The following is a 14,384-nucleotide window of genomic DNA, read 5'->3' as shown; positions in this document are numbered from 1 at the left end:
AAACCATGTGTCTTTGGGATTGCAGTGCAGCTTCTTGCCCCTAGGTCATCAGAGCCATATAGTATTATTATTATTATTAATAATAAAAAATATTATTTGTGTACTGTATGTCAAAACGGACTCATATCTGGCCCTCCGGCAAGATTTCAAAGGCAGTTAAAGTTCATAAGAAACAAACCGGGATCAAGCTCAGAAGCCCTAGTCTACAGTATAAAGAGACTGACAAATACAGCCAGAAATGTACAATCTTAAGAGGATAAAATTGATGAATTGCTCAAATCCCTATGTTTATAAAAAAATTTTTTCAACAAGGTGAAAAGGAAACCTAAACAAGCATTTGGCAATATCATCTCAAACAAGAGTCTCATTAAAAATTATAGAATACTACTGGGCCTCCACAAGAAAAAGACTAATAACCCAATTACAAAATAGGCGAAAGTCATGAAAAGAATTTTCACAGAGGAAGATATTCAAATGGCCAACAGAAATGTTCCAAATCACTGGCAATAAGAGACATGCAAATCAAAACCACTTAAGTAGCAGGGGCAAAGTTTATCAGGACAGCAAGTAATAAATGTTGGAGAAAATGTGGTGAGATATGAACTATTTTACATTGTAGGTAGGATTATACAATGGTACAACCACTCTGAAAGGCAGTTTGATGCTTCCTCAAAAAGCTGAGCATATGAACATTCTATATGACCCAGTTAGTTATTCCATTGCTTGGAATATACCCCAAGAAAATGAGAACTGAGGCTCAAACAGAAACTTGTACACCAATGCTCATAGCAGCATTATTCACCATCACAAGAACATGGAAATAGGCTAGATGTCCATCCAAAAATGAATGGATTGAGAAGTTATGGTACATTCATACAATGGAATACTATGCACCACACAGGGACAATCAATTTATAAATCACTATCTAACTTGGGAGGGAGTGGAGATAATTATGCTGAGTGAACTAATTCAGTTCCACAAGGACAAATACTGTATAAAACCATTATTGCAGAATGAGCACAAGGATTGAGGGGGGGGGCATAAATAGAGCAGTGAGGATGGAGGGTAGGATGTTAATCATAGGGTTGCACAATTCAAAGGGTGGGGGTGGTGAAGGAAATGGGAAGGATCTTTTGTGAAAAATAATTTACTCAAATTTTGTAAATAAATCAGACTAAAATAAATTTTAAAAAATAAGGTGATTGCCCTTGTCTTTTTATTACTTGCCCCATTTACTTTCTTTCTTTCACTCTCGTGTACAAGTAGTGAAGGACCCCCGAACCGCTGGTCCTGTTCTGTCCCGAGTGGACGGCGAAGACCCAAGACTCCAAGACACAGGCTTGATGCAACAGCAAGAGATAAGAGGTTTATTGGGGACCTCCGGGCCGACTCTTATCTCTGGCAAGAGATAAAGGAGCCGACCCCGAGAGCAGACAAAGTTGGTTTTTTTTATACACTTTAGGGGGATACAACTGAGTATCAGCTTCTCATTGGGTGATGAAAGCACAGTTTGAATTCATTGGTTCAGTGTTCGCTCAGGGTTTACACAGCATTTTTGCACGTAGCCCTTGCAGCAGTCACGTAGCACATGTAGCAGTTAGATAGATCTTTAACTATATGGTGGTGTCACAAATTCTTAAGTATACAATGAGTTCAAACTCTAGGGCAGTGGAAAAGCACAAGATACATTGGTTATCAGTCGGGAAACAAAGGCACATGGGTTATCAGTTGGGAAACAATCTTTGCTTGTTTGCTCTGCCTTTCTGCTAGCTATTCTTGGAATACTGTTGCCCTGGATACATGGGTGTGGGGCTTTAAAAATTCCTGAGTTTAACTTAGCTGAGAACTATAGAAATTATTTTAATTTCAATCTTTTCAGTAGCATCTTGCTTAAGATTATTAACAAAAATTACCAGAATCTTACATTTACAGGAACTTCCAGAAATTTAAGGGGGATTCAGAAGTTTTACACAAGGAATATTATTGCTGATATCAGATAGATCTAGACTGAAAACAAGTAATATCAGGAAGATATTTATTTATATTTTTATTGCACATGTAAAGCATTTGACTCTGTGAATCAAAAGAAATTACAGACTATGTTGAAAGAACAGAAGTTCTGGAATACTTAATTGTGCTCATGTGACACTTATGCATAGACTAAGAAGCAGTTCTCTCCATACAATAAGAGAAAACTGCATGGCTTAAAATCAAGAAAATTATCGAGTAGGTCATATCCTTTCTTCATATCTATTCAGTCTGCATGCTAAGCAAATAATACAAGAAGCTTGGTTATAAGAAGAAGAGTGTGACATAGGATTGGAACAAAACAAACTGTGTTATGAAAATTACACAACTTTGCTTGCCTTTCTTGTAAAAGATTCGCCTTCAAAATGGAATATATATCATCAAGAAAATAAAAATCCTTACTAGTGAACCAACAGGCATCATAGATGGAGAAAAGATTGAAATTCTCAATGATTTAATTTCATTGGGAGCCACAGTAAACATATAGGATGGCAGTCATCAAAGCATAATGGTGGGCATAGTCCAATGATATTTAATTATATAAAACATAATGTACGAGAATGAATGTCTGAATCATAAAGTCAATGAAGGAAAGTGTGAAAGACACAAAAATCCCACCACGTACATACATGAATGAAACACAATGCACATGAATAATTATATGTATAGCCATAAAAATATGGAGGGAGAGGAAGGAATAAAAAGATGTGCTGTGCTTGGGAAAATATGCTTTTGTGGACCTCTCCAAAGTTTAAAAACACAATAATATTAGTTTGAAAAACTAAGGTACATCTGAACCAACCTATGGTATTTTCAATTATTTCCTACTAATCTGAAAGTTGGATAATGAATAAGGATGAAAAAAGAATTTATGCTGTTGAATTGTGGTGTTGGGAAAAGATTATGGCACATAATGTAAACTGTAAAAAAACAAAACAAAGCAAAAAACCAGTATTTCAAATAACAGAAGATTTACTAATGGTACACAGGTTTCAGTGGAGTTTACAGACTAAGACATCCTGAGAAGGATTGGGCATACACTCCTGAGTTAGCAAGCTTTTAAAAACCCGATGAATAACAAAGGAACCTTTCACATTAGAAGATACTAAAAAATGACAAGAAATCATTCCAAGCATCAATTAATGATTAGAATGTGAAATACATTAAGTAGGACCTTAGAAGATTGGGAAACAATGAAATGGAACACATAAAGATTGATAGTCCAGCCATTCATGAGCTGAGGCAGATTAGTATTGATCACTTTGAATCAATTATATGATCAATTTTCCTGGGTGACAAATTTCAGAAGAATGGAGTTGCATTCATTGTAAAAACCAAACAAACAAAAAACCCCAACAAAACAACAAAAACCAACCAAATAATCTTACCATCTATCTTGAAGTACAATGCTGTGCATGATAGGATATTATCTACACATATATAAGGAGAATCTGACAAAAACCCGATTATTCAACTATTCAAACCAACCCCTAAAGCCAAAGATAATGAAATTGAATAATGCTACCAACTTTTGCTTTCTGCAATAGACTGAACATACAAGCAAAATGTAGTAATAATTGGTGACTAGAATGCAAAAGTGAAAGTAAAGGACCGATAGTTGGAAAATACAGACTTACTTAAAGAGATAGGGCTGAAAATGGAATTATTAACTTTTTAAAAATCAATGATTTGTTCACTGCAAATAACATTTTCAAAAACGCAAAGGGTGACTGTACCTATTTACCTCACCTGAAGGACTAGAATCAGAAGAAACACATCTTTGGAAAAAGGTGATGGAGAATCACAGTATCAGTAGTTAAGGTCAGAGGAGCTGGCTGTAAACAGATCCTCAATTACTTCAACTACAAATTGAAATTGAAAAAAGAAGCATTACTGGAATAGCAGAAGTTAGTGGGTGGAAGGAGGGAGGGGTGTGAAGTAATAGAAAAGGCTTAATGAGGGCTTGAAAATACTGGTAATAATATGTTGCATTTCTCTGTCCTGCAGAAATGTGCCTGGTGACAGGATGAACCTTTCTAGATTCTAGTTAATCAAGAAGTAAGCAGGCAATTTCTAACATTGTGAAAAATGCAAAAATAAGTTTTTTTTTTCTTAAAAAGCAAATTCTATTACAGTCCCTAGAGACAGGAAGGCAGAAGAAATATATTGTAGCCATATGAACATCTACTGATTGATAAAGGATAAAAGTCATAAATAAATCTAATATCCCAGAGGGAAGGAAAGAGAAGAAATATATTGATGTGAATTTATATGAATAGCTTCAGAAAAAAGTTGCAGATGATGGAAGAAAGGATGGAAGCCATGAATAAATAAAGCAAATAATCCAGAGACGGAGAACACAAATATATCAACTACAGAAGAAACTACAAAAGATAGAAGAAATAATTGAAACTATAGATAAAGAGGTACAAGAACTTACAACAAACAGTATCCTTAGACAGAGAGGGTTCAGTCAACATAATACTAGAAATAACAGAAATGCATGGAAACACAAACCAGAATATCAAGGCAGAAATGACAGGAGTGTTAAACATGCTGGAAGGACATAAAAGCAGAACAGAAGAGACATAACAAAGAGTAAGAAAGCTGGAAGATAAGAAAGAAACTTATTGGTAATATAATAAAAGAAAAATTAGAGAGGAGATGGAAGGAAAATGAAGAAAACATTAAAATGATGTGAAATCATATTAAAAGGAACAACACATGTATGATCAGAATTCCAGAACACGGGTGAGTTACGAAAAACACTGGAAAAAGTGTGTTGAAGAGGTACAAGAAGAAAACTTCCCAGGTATTGGGAAGAATGGGGAAATTAACAATCAACATGTTCAATGAACTCCAAAAAAATTACCCCTTACAAAGTAAAGATCAAGATACATCAGAACCCAAATTCTTCAAAATCAAAGATAAGGATGTTGTTCATTGTCGTTGTTATTTACTGTCAAGTCTCTGGAACTCATAGCAACCCTATGTAAAATAGCTAGAGCTATTTTAGAAAACCTGCTCTATCTTGTGCCAATCTCACTGTCTCTGACACACCTAACCCTATTACTCCAGTCATTGAATCTATCAATCAATCTCATCAAGGGTCTTCCTCTCTTGTGCTGTTCCTCCACCCTGAAGGATACAATACTAAAACTAACATGCGGAAAACAAAGAGTTACTTACAGAGGAGAACCAATTAAATTAAATCCTGATTTCTAAGGGAATTCTTTCACCAAAGGAAAGTGGATGGACCATGGTAACCCACAAAAGCAGAAAAAGTAACACAAGAAAATAGTGGCAACAAAACCTTGCCTGCCAATAATCAAATTTAATGTGAATGGATTAATGCACTAGTCAAGACAAAAGAGTACAGAATGTATTTTTGAAAAAAAAAGTCCATCAATATGTTTCTCATAAGAGACACAAAGAAGAAAGAACCAAGAGAACAAACTATTTCTTGCAGGGTATGCAACCAGAGTGCCTTTTGGAGGCAAGAATGATCAAAATCTTTGGGCACGTTGCAAGGAGGGACTATTCTTTGGAGAAAGACATGATGTTGGGAAGGGTGGATGGTCAGTCAAGGAGAGAAAGACGCTCAACTATGTGGACTGACAAGGTGACTGATGCAATGAGTGAGCTCTTGTGTGTCAGAAAGTGTGAGGATGGTGCAGAATAGAGCAGATTTCAGATCTTTATTTATATGCAACTCAACAGTACTTAACAACAACACTAACAAAAATCATAGGATGGGGAAATATGCAAAGCATATAACACCCACAAAAAAGCAGGAGTGGCAATAATAATGTCTGATAAAACAGATTTTAGCATTAAAAACATCACAAAAGATAAAGAAGTGGACTATACAATGATTAAAGGAAGACAACATTGGTCAACATCTACACACGAAATGGTAGATTTGCAAGATACATAAGACAACGATTAACAGACTTGAAGAAAGAAATAGACAACACTGAAATACTAGTACAAGTCTTTAACATACTACTCTCAACAAAGGATAGGTTAACTTAAAAAATCTTAATAAGAATGCAGAAATTTGAACTATACTATCAGGCAAAGCCATCCCGATATTATATATTCAGGATACTGCAACCAACTGAAAGTCAGCTTGCTTTTTCTCTAGCGCACATCACATATTCTCCAGATTGATCATATATTAAGACACAAAGCAAGCCCCAACATATTAAAAAAAGTGAAATATTACAAAGTATATTTCAGACCACAATTTCATAAAACTAAAATGAATTACAAAAGGGCAACGCTTAAAAAATTACCAATATGTAAGCTAAATAATACCCTGCTAGAACACAATCTGTGTTTCACTGATTATGCAGAGGCATTTGACTGTGTGAATCACAGCAAACTGTGGCTAACTCTGAGAAGAATGAGGATGCCAGAACACTTCATTACGTTTATGTGAAACCTATACTTGGACCAGGAGACAGTTCTCAGAACAGAGCAAGGAAACACTGGTTCAAAATCAGGAAAGTTGCATAGGGATGAATTCTATCTCCATACCTTTTAAATCTATATGCAGAATAGAACATGTGGGTAGCTTGGCTGTATAAGGCAGAATGTGTCACCAGAATTGGAAGAAGACTCATCAGCATGTGTAATGCAGATGACACAACATACTTGCCGAAACTGAAGACGACCTGAGGCTTTTGCTGCAGAAGGTCGACTATATAGCCTTCAATATGGATTGAAGCTCAATATCAAAACCAAGAAAACAAAAATTCTCACCACTGAGTGAATATTGTTGTTGTTATTGTTATGTGCCGTCAAGTCACCTGCAACTCATAGTGACCTGTCAAGTCACCTGCAACTCATAGTGACCCTATATACAGCCCTAAACCCTGCTCTGTCCTGCAGTATTCTTTTTTTTTTTTTAAACATGTGGTAGAATCTTTATTTTTTAAAAGATCTCGTTAATGGCTGTTACAAATGGAATGAACAGAGACTCAAGTTCACCATCTGAGCCAAGTTTATAGGCTTATTTTAGTTCCGTGTGACTTGCAATCTTTCTTGGGGAGAGACTGAGAAAGATGGAATAAATTATGTATATTGCACTGAAACAAATGAGGGATATATGATTAGGTATCATTATCATGACAATAGTCCAAAACGAAGACTGCATAGTGGAGTGCACTTGGGAGGGATTATATAACAATAAAAGAATTTTCCAGGATATTAAAAGGCGCATTGCCATGGGAAAGTCTGCTGTTAGGGACCTCTCCAAAGTGCTGAAGAGCAATGGTATCTCTTTGGAGACTAAGGTGCGTCTGATAAAGGCCATGGTCTTTGCAATCACCTGTTATGCATCAGAGAGTTGGACAATGACCAAGGAGGATAGGAGAATTGATGCCTTTGAGCTGTGGTGCTGGAGAAGAGTATTGAGAATACCATGGACTGCTAGGAAAACAAACAGATTTGTCCTGGAAAGGGTTAAACTGGGTGGCTCCTTAGACTGTACGAGTGGAACAGGACAGAGCGGAGTTTAGGGCTGTTGTACTTAGGGTCGCTATGAGTCCCAGGCGACTCAACAGCACATAACAACAACAACAACATTTCAAAGAGTAGAGGGAACTGGAGGAGGGAAGGTTGGGCAGGAAGAAAAGTGCAACAATGAATGAATGGAAATCCAAAATTTCTGTAGACTTTCATTAAAGTTAATTTTAAAAAACCGTAAACAAAAACCCGAAAAACAAACAAAAAAAATTTTTTAAGTTATTCTGCTGGTCATTATTACTCTCGTAAAAAATCCTACGACGAACATCTTTCATCATCAAAACTATCACATAAACTTTGCTCTTATGTAGAAAGAATACAATTTTTTTTAATTTCAATATGGCAGCCCACATGCAGGCAGTTCCCACGCTGCCCTGTTGGGCATTTTTCCTCTTCTGCTAATTGGATAGTCTCTTAAAAATGTCTTTGTTCCCCTTGCAATGCACTAAAAGCCATATAAAATACTGCAAAAACTTCAGCAAGCACAAGTGTTCCTGCATCTTTCCCTAAATCTCCTGCTTGTCCCATCCGGGCTCAGTGAAAGGAAGGACATTTATTTATTTATTTAGCAGGAAGAAGCAGCCGGGGCTCGGAGGTGTAGAAAAGTGCCATCTAGTGGCGTAAATGAGTAATTGAACTGAAGCTTCATTGCTCATCAAACTAGTTAAGTGGGTAAAATGGATGGTTTGCTCTTGTACTGTTTCCCAATATATTTTCCAGGGCTACATTTCATCCTGTGACATTCTTATTACCTCTGACCCCCCTACCCTCATTACCCCAGTCATCGAATCAATCTTACCGAAGGTCTTCCTCTCTTTTTTTTAAAAATTATTTTTTAAAATAATTTTCATGAACATATACAGAGAATTTGGATTTCCATTCATTCATTGCTGCACTTCTCTTCCCGCCCAGCCCTCTCCTCCCGCCCCCCCAGTTCGCTTCTCTCTTTCAAAAGTAAAAGAAAGACTGCTGTCCCCTCACCCTCCCAAGTGTGATGTCTCTCTCCAAGGACTTGTCCAAAGTATGTCAGAGGAAGCTTTAGAATCCTTAAGCAGCCTGGTGAAACTAGGCTTAAAAGGTGTTGATATAGGACACATCCTTGGCGTACACCCTTCCCCATTTTGAACCATGCAGTCTTTCCTTACTCTGTTTTGACGACAGCCACCTTGTCCAAGTATAAGCTTCACATAAGCACAATCAAGTGTTATGGGATTCCTATTCTTTTCAGAGTCAGCCACAGTTTGTTGTGATCTACAGAGTCAAATGTCTTTGCATAGTCCATGGAACACAGATAGACGTTCCTCTTGTACTCACTGATTTCAGCCAAAATCCATCTGACTTTAGCTATAATATCCCTAGTACCACAGCTTCTTCTAAAGTCAGCCTGCACTTCAGGCATTTCTCTGTTGATGTGCTATTACAGTAGTTTTTGGATAAACTTCAGCATAATCTTGCATAGAGAAATTGTAATTGGTTATGTTGTTTTCATTAAATGCCATCAAGTCGCCTGGAACTCATAGCGACTCTATGTACAATAGCTCTGAATCTTGCTCTATCCTGAGCCAGGCTCACTGACTCCGACACACCTATACTAATTACCCCAATTACTGTGCCAATCCATTTTTTTCAGGGTCTTCCTTTCCTGTGTTGTCCCTCCACCATTCCAAGCATTATGTCCTTCTTCAATGACCGGTCACTCCTGGAAACATGCCCAAATTATGTGAGACAGAGTTAAAAAATCCTTACCTTGAAGGAGCAGCTTGGTTTCAACTTCTCCAAGATAGACCTGCTTATTCTTTTGGTGGCCCATGGTATGTTCAGTACTCTTTTCCAGCATCACAACTTAAGGCATCGATTCCTTTTATGTCCTCCTTAGTCATTGTTCAACTTTCTGTTGCATAGCTAGTAATTGTGAAGATCATAGCATGGATCAGGCACATTTTAGTCCCTAGACTGACATCATCACTCTTTATCACTTTGGGGAGGTCTCTGACTGCAGATTTTCCCCAAATAAATTGTCTTTTGATTTCCTGACTGCTGGTGCCAAGAGTGTTGATTGTGAAGACAAGCAAGCTCTGTTAACAACCTCAATCCCTTCTCCATCTATCACGGTGCTGCCAATTGGCCCAGTGGTGAGACTCTTTGTCTTCTTGATGTTGAGCTTCAATCCAGACTGATTGTTGCAGCCCTTGACATTTTGCAATGAACACTTCAGGTTCCCCACAATTTCAGGAAGCAAGGTTGTGTCATCTGCATAACACAGCTTGTTGATGACTCTTCCTCCAATCCTGGTGCCACATTCTGCCTCATAAAGCCCAGTCTCCCAAATAATCTGTTCTACGTATAAATTGAAAAAGTATGGAGACAGTATGCATCCTTAAATATAAAATATCAATGATCATATAAAGCACAAATTACACATATAAAACACAATGTATATTAATTACTATATGCAAATAAAAAAAGAAGAAAAATGTAAGCAACCCAATCACAAAATGGGCAGAAGATATAAATAGACACCTAACTAAAAAGGTAAGTCAGATGGACAACAAACACACAGAAAGTGTTCAAAATCTCTATTGTTGTTTTTAGGTGATGTCAATTGAGTACAACTAATATTTATTCTATTAATAAGAGATCTATACCCTGTTCTATCCTGTACCAACCTCATAATCTCTGACACACTCAAGCCCAGTTACTGTGCTCCAGTCACTGCGCCAGTCAACCTGGTTGAGGGTCTTCCTATCCTTCACTGTCCACTCATCTTTACAAGCATTATGTCCTTCTCCAAGGATTGGCATCTCCTAGGAACATGCTCAAAGTATACAAAATAAAGTTTCATCTTCCCAAATTCTATGGACTCTACCTCTGTAAGCCTATTTATTTGTTGTTTTGGAATTCCATGAGATATTCAGTTTTAGGACTAAAGTGCACTTGATTCAGATCTTTTCAATCACTTGCTATGCTGCTGAGAGCTGGACTATGACTAAGAATTACAGAAGAAGAATTGATGTCTTTGACCTGTGTTGTTGGAGAAAAGTACTGAATATCCCGTAGATGTCATGATCCTGGCTATCAGTGGTGATATTTTTTTTAATTGATATTGATATGGAATCCATACTGAATGTTGCAATGTTTGATCTTCTACAGCAAGTGTAAAAAGTCTAATTCAGTTTCAGCAAGCAAGGTTGTGTCATCTGTACACCGAAGATTTTTAATGAATCTTCCTCCAAACTTGGTGCCACATTTTTGTCATAAAGCCTAGCTTCTCAAATCATTTGTGCAGCATACCAAATAGGTCTGGAGAAAGGATATAGCTGCAACTCATACCTTTTTCAATTTTAAACCATACAGTGTTCCCCTGCTGTGTTTGCACAACAGCTTTTTAGTTTTGGTATGGATTTCAGGTAAGTAAGTCATTCAGGATTCTAATTTTTCTCAATTTTATCCATAATTTCTTATGATCAACACATTCTGGTTACTAGTTGGATGCAGATAAAAACAACATGTCAGTCCAATAACAAAAGCAAAGTTAAGCAGAGAAGCAAACAAAAAGATGCTGGTGGGAATGTGGAGAGATTTGAAATCTCATACACTGCTGAGGGGAATTTAAAATGCTAAAACTACTATTGAGGGCAGTTTGGTGATTCCTCAAAAGTAGGAAATGGATATGCCATTTGACACAGTTATTTCCGCACACTTGCTATGAATCTGAGGGCTGACCAATGAATAAGAATCACAGAATTATTGACGCATTTGAGTTGTCGTATTGAAGAGTGCTGAATATCGTAAGGACTGTCAAAACAACAGATATGTCTCGAAGAAATTGAAGCTGCAATGTTCCTTGGAGGAAGGATGATGAATATTCGTCTCAAATATTTTGAATCTTAGAAAGGCCGTTCCTTGAAAAGAGATATCATGCTAGAAAAGATGGTGGGTGAGTGAAGGTAAGGAAGACCTTCAACAATATAGATTGGTACAATATCTGCAACAATGGGGGAATCCAATGTATTAAGGATGATAAGAGTGATGCAGTATATTGACAGAGAAATGCCAGAGGGTAAGTGGATTTTGAAAAGGCCATGGAATGGAAGACATCACTGTTTTTGTCAGATGCATCTTGTTTGAAAGTAGAAAATAACAAAAAAAGATGTTTATCTATGTTTTATTGAATATTCAAAGTTATTTGACTATGAGGATCATAAGAGTATGAATAACATTGAGAATGGAAATCTCAGACTACTCAAACATGTTTTTTAACAAATACTGGACTGTCAAGAGAACTAGCAGATATATTTTGGAGAGGGTGAAACCAAGTTGCTCCTTGGAGGACCATCTTATATATTTGGTCATGTTTCCAAGTGAGACCAGATCTTGGAAAAATATATACTTGGAAGGGTGAAGGGACAGCATAGGAGAGGAAATCCCCAGGTAGGCTGGATTGACAGAGTAAATGGGGTAATGAGGGCATCTATGTCAGAGACAGAAAGATTGGCTATGGAAAGAACATGGCTCAGAGCTTTGGTGCATAGGTTCACTGTGAGTCACATGACGGCACATAACACCACTACCAACATAACTAGACCAAGAAGTTTTTGTCAGAACAGAAAAGGGGAACCCTACGTGGTTTAAAATCAAGCATGAAATTTGTTAATGGCTAACAGTTACATCTCTGCTCAGCCTAAGCCTGAGAAGTTTTATTTTAGTCTTTTTCATTTCCCCTGGGAAAATTGGCAGTACCATGATAGATGGAGAAGAGACAGAGGTTGATAACATTTACAACTTGCTTGGCTCCACAGTCAACCCTCTAGGCACCAGCAGGAAATCAAAAGACAAATTGCTTTGGGAAATCTTCTCTCCGAGATCTCTCAAGAGTACTGAAAAGAAACGATGTCAATCTAGACATTAAGGTACTCCTGATCCATGCCATGGTCTTTGCAAGTACTTGCTATACATGAAAGAGTTGGGCAATGACTAAAAGATGGTAGAAGAAGAAATCAATGCCTTTGAGTTATGATGCTGGAGAAAAGTCTTAAATGTACCATAGATTGCCGAGAAAACAGATAGGTTTGCTTTGTAAAAGGTGAAATTAGTTTTTCCTTGGAGGACAGAACTTTTCTCATATATTATGGGCATGTGGCCAGGAGTCACTGTTCCTTAGAGGAGGACATAATTCTCAGAAGTGTGGATAGGTAGCAGAGGAGAGAAAAACCTCTACTGAGTTGGGCTGATATTATAACTGGTGCAGTGGGTGCATGTGTTGAAATCATGAGCTGCTCTGAGTTGCTATGAGTTGCAGGCAACTCGAGGTCACATGATAACAACAGCAACTATTTTTTCTTTTACCCTAGTGGAGGAAGAGATAGCCATTGTTCTCTCATCTCAGAATATTGCAATTCTACAATAATCACTACATAACTTTAAATTTATAAAAATATTCCTTTTAGGAAGTGAAGATTTCCGATTAACTTAATACTTGTTTGAGTTATTTTTAATAGTATATCCTGTTCTTTCCTGTGTTAATTTTGTGTTGTTGGTTTTTTTTTTGTTGTTTTTTAGTGTTCTGTTTGATATTTTCTTTTCTAGCAAAGAAGTGTAAAATGATTGCAGATCACTCTTTCATTCAAATAATTATTACAATATTTCATTAGTAGATGGAGAGTCAGAGTTGAGGTAAGCTTAAATTTTTAATCATGGGTCCACTACATGCTGTTAGTCTTTAGGTAAGATTCTCAATTTACAAAATACAATAAAAAGTATAATTATCTGCTAGGTTTTCAGTAATGGAGTATGAAATGGCATACAAGCTATTTACAATAGTATACTAAAATATTAAAAATAAATGAGGTAATTATTTTAATTTGTTGTAGCTATTCTGAATTTTTTAAAGCTTAATCCAAAGATGCAACCTTGTTTACCACAGTAATTGGATTCACTGACTAATTTAGATTGAAGGTAGAGTGTCATGCTAACTAAGGCACTATCTATTTCATGTGATTTCATTTCTCTTTATAAATTTAGATTTTTTTCGCTCTCTCCATTCAATAAATGAATGTATTAGAGTATATGTAACCTAACATTACTAGAAAGTTAAAACAGAAAATAAGATTTTTTTTCAAAAAATTGAAAAAGAAGGAACATTCCCAGTTTCATTCTATGAAGCAAGCATAACCCTAATAGCAAAATCAAGCAAAGATATTATCAAGCAAGAAAACTAAGACCAATATCTTTTATGAATATAGATAGATACAACAATCCTTAACAAAATCCTAGCCAATAGAATCCAAAAGCACATAAAAAAAGAATTAACCATGACTGAATGGTATTCATAACAGATAGGCAAGAATGATACAACATAAAACAAAAGCAACAATCAATGTAATTCACTATATTAACCGTATCTTTACCATACAATTTGTGCCCCAAGTTCATGCCCAATTTTTATTAAAAAGAGTAAAGTTCTTATAGGAAGCCTCTACACTGTAGTTAACTGGAAATATCTGGCAAGGAATTAAAAATGGTGTCACATCATTGACTTAATTTGATGGGGTGGCATTGATTAATTTGGGATTGTTCAAACACGAAAACAAGTTTTAAAACATGTAGTTTTAAAGTTGACATCAGTTGCCTCCAGCCTGCATAATTGGTTGTTTGCCCTAGAACTATACTTTTCTTCCTTCAGCCATGTAAAATTCTTTAAACTGTTTGTTTACCAAGAACGACAAGGCATATTTCTTGGATTAGTATTCACCTCTTAGAAACTGTTTTTACTCAATGGTTGTATGTAATTCTTTTCTGGATTAGCATTTATCTCTTTGAGGAG

This window comes from Elephantulus edwardii, unplaced genomic scaffold, assembly GCF_000299155.1.
Source record: "Elephantulus edwardii isolate Elephantulus edwardi_28Jun2011 unplaced genomic scaffold, EleEdw1.0 scaffold00046, whole genome shotgun sequence".
NCBI classification, from domain to species: domain Eukaryota; kingdom Metazoa; phylum Chordata; class Mammalia; order Macroscelidea; family Macroscelididae; genus Elephantulus; species Elephantulus edwardii.
Note: the sequence above shows the minus strand (reverse complement) of the source record.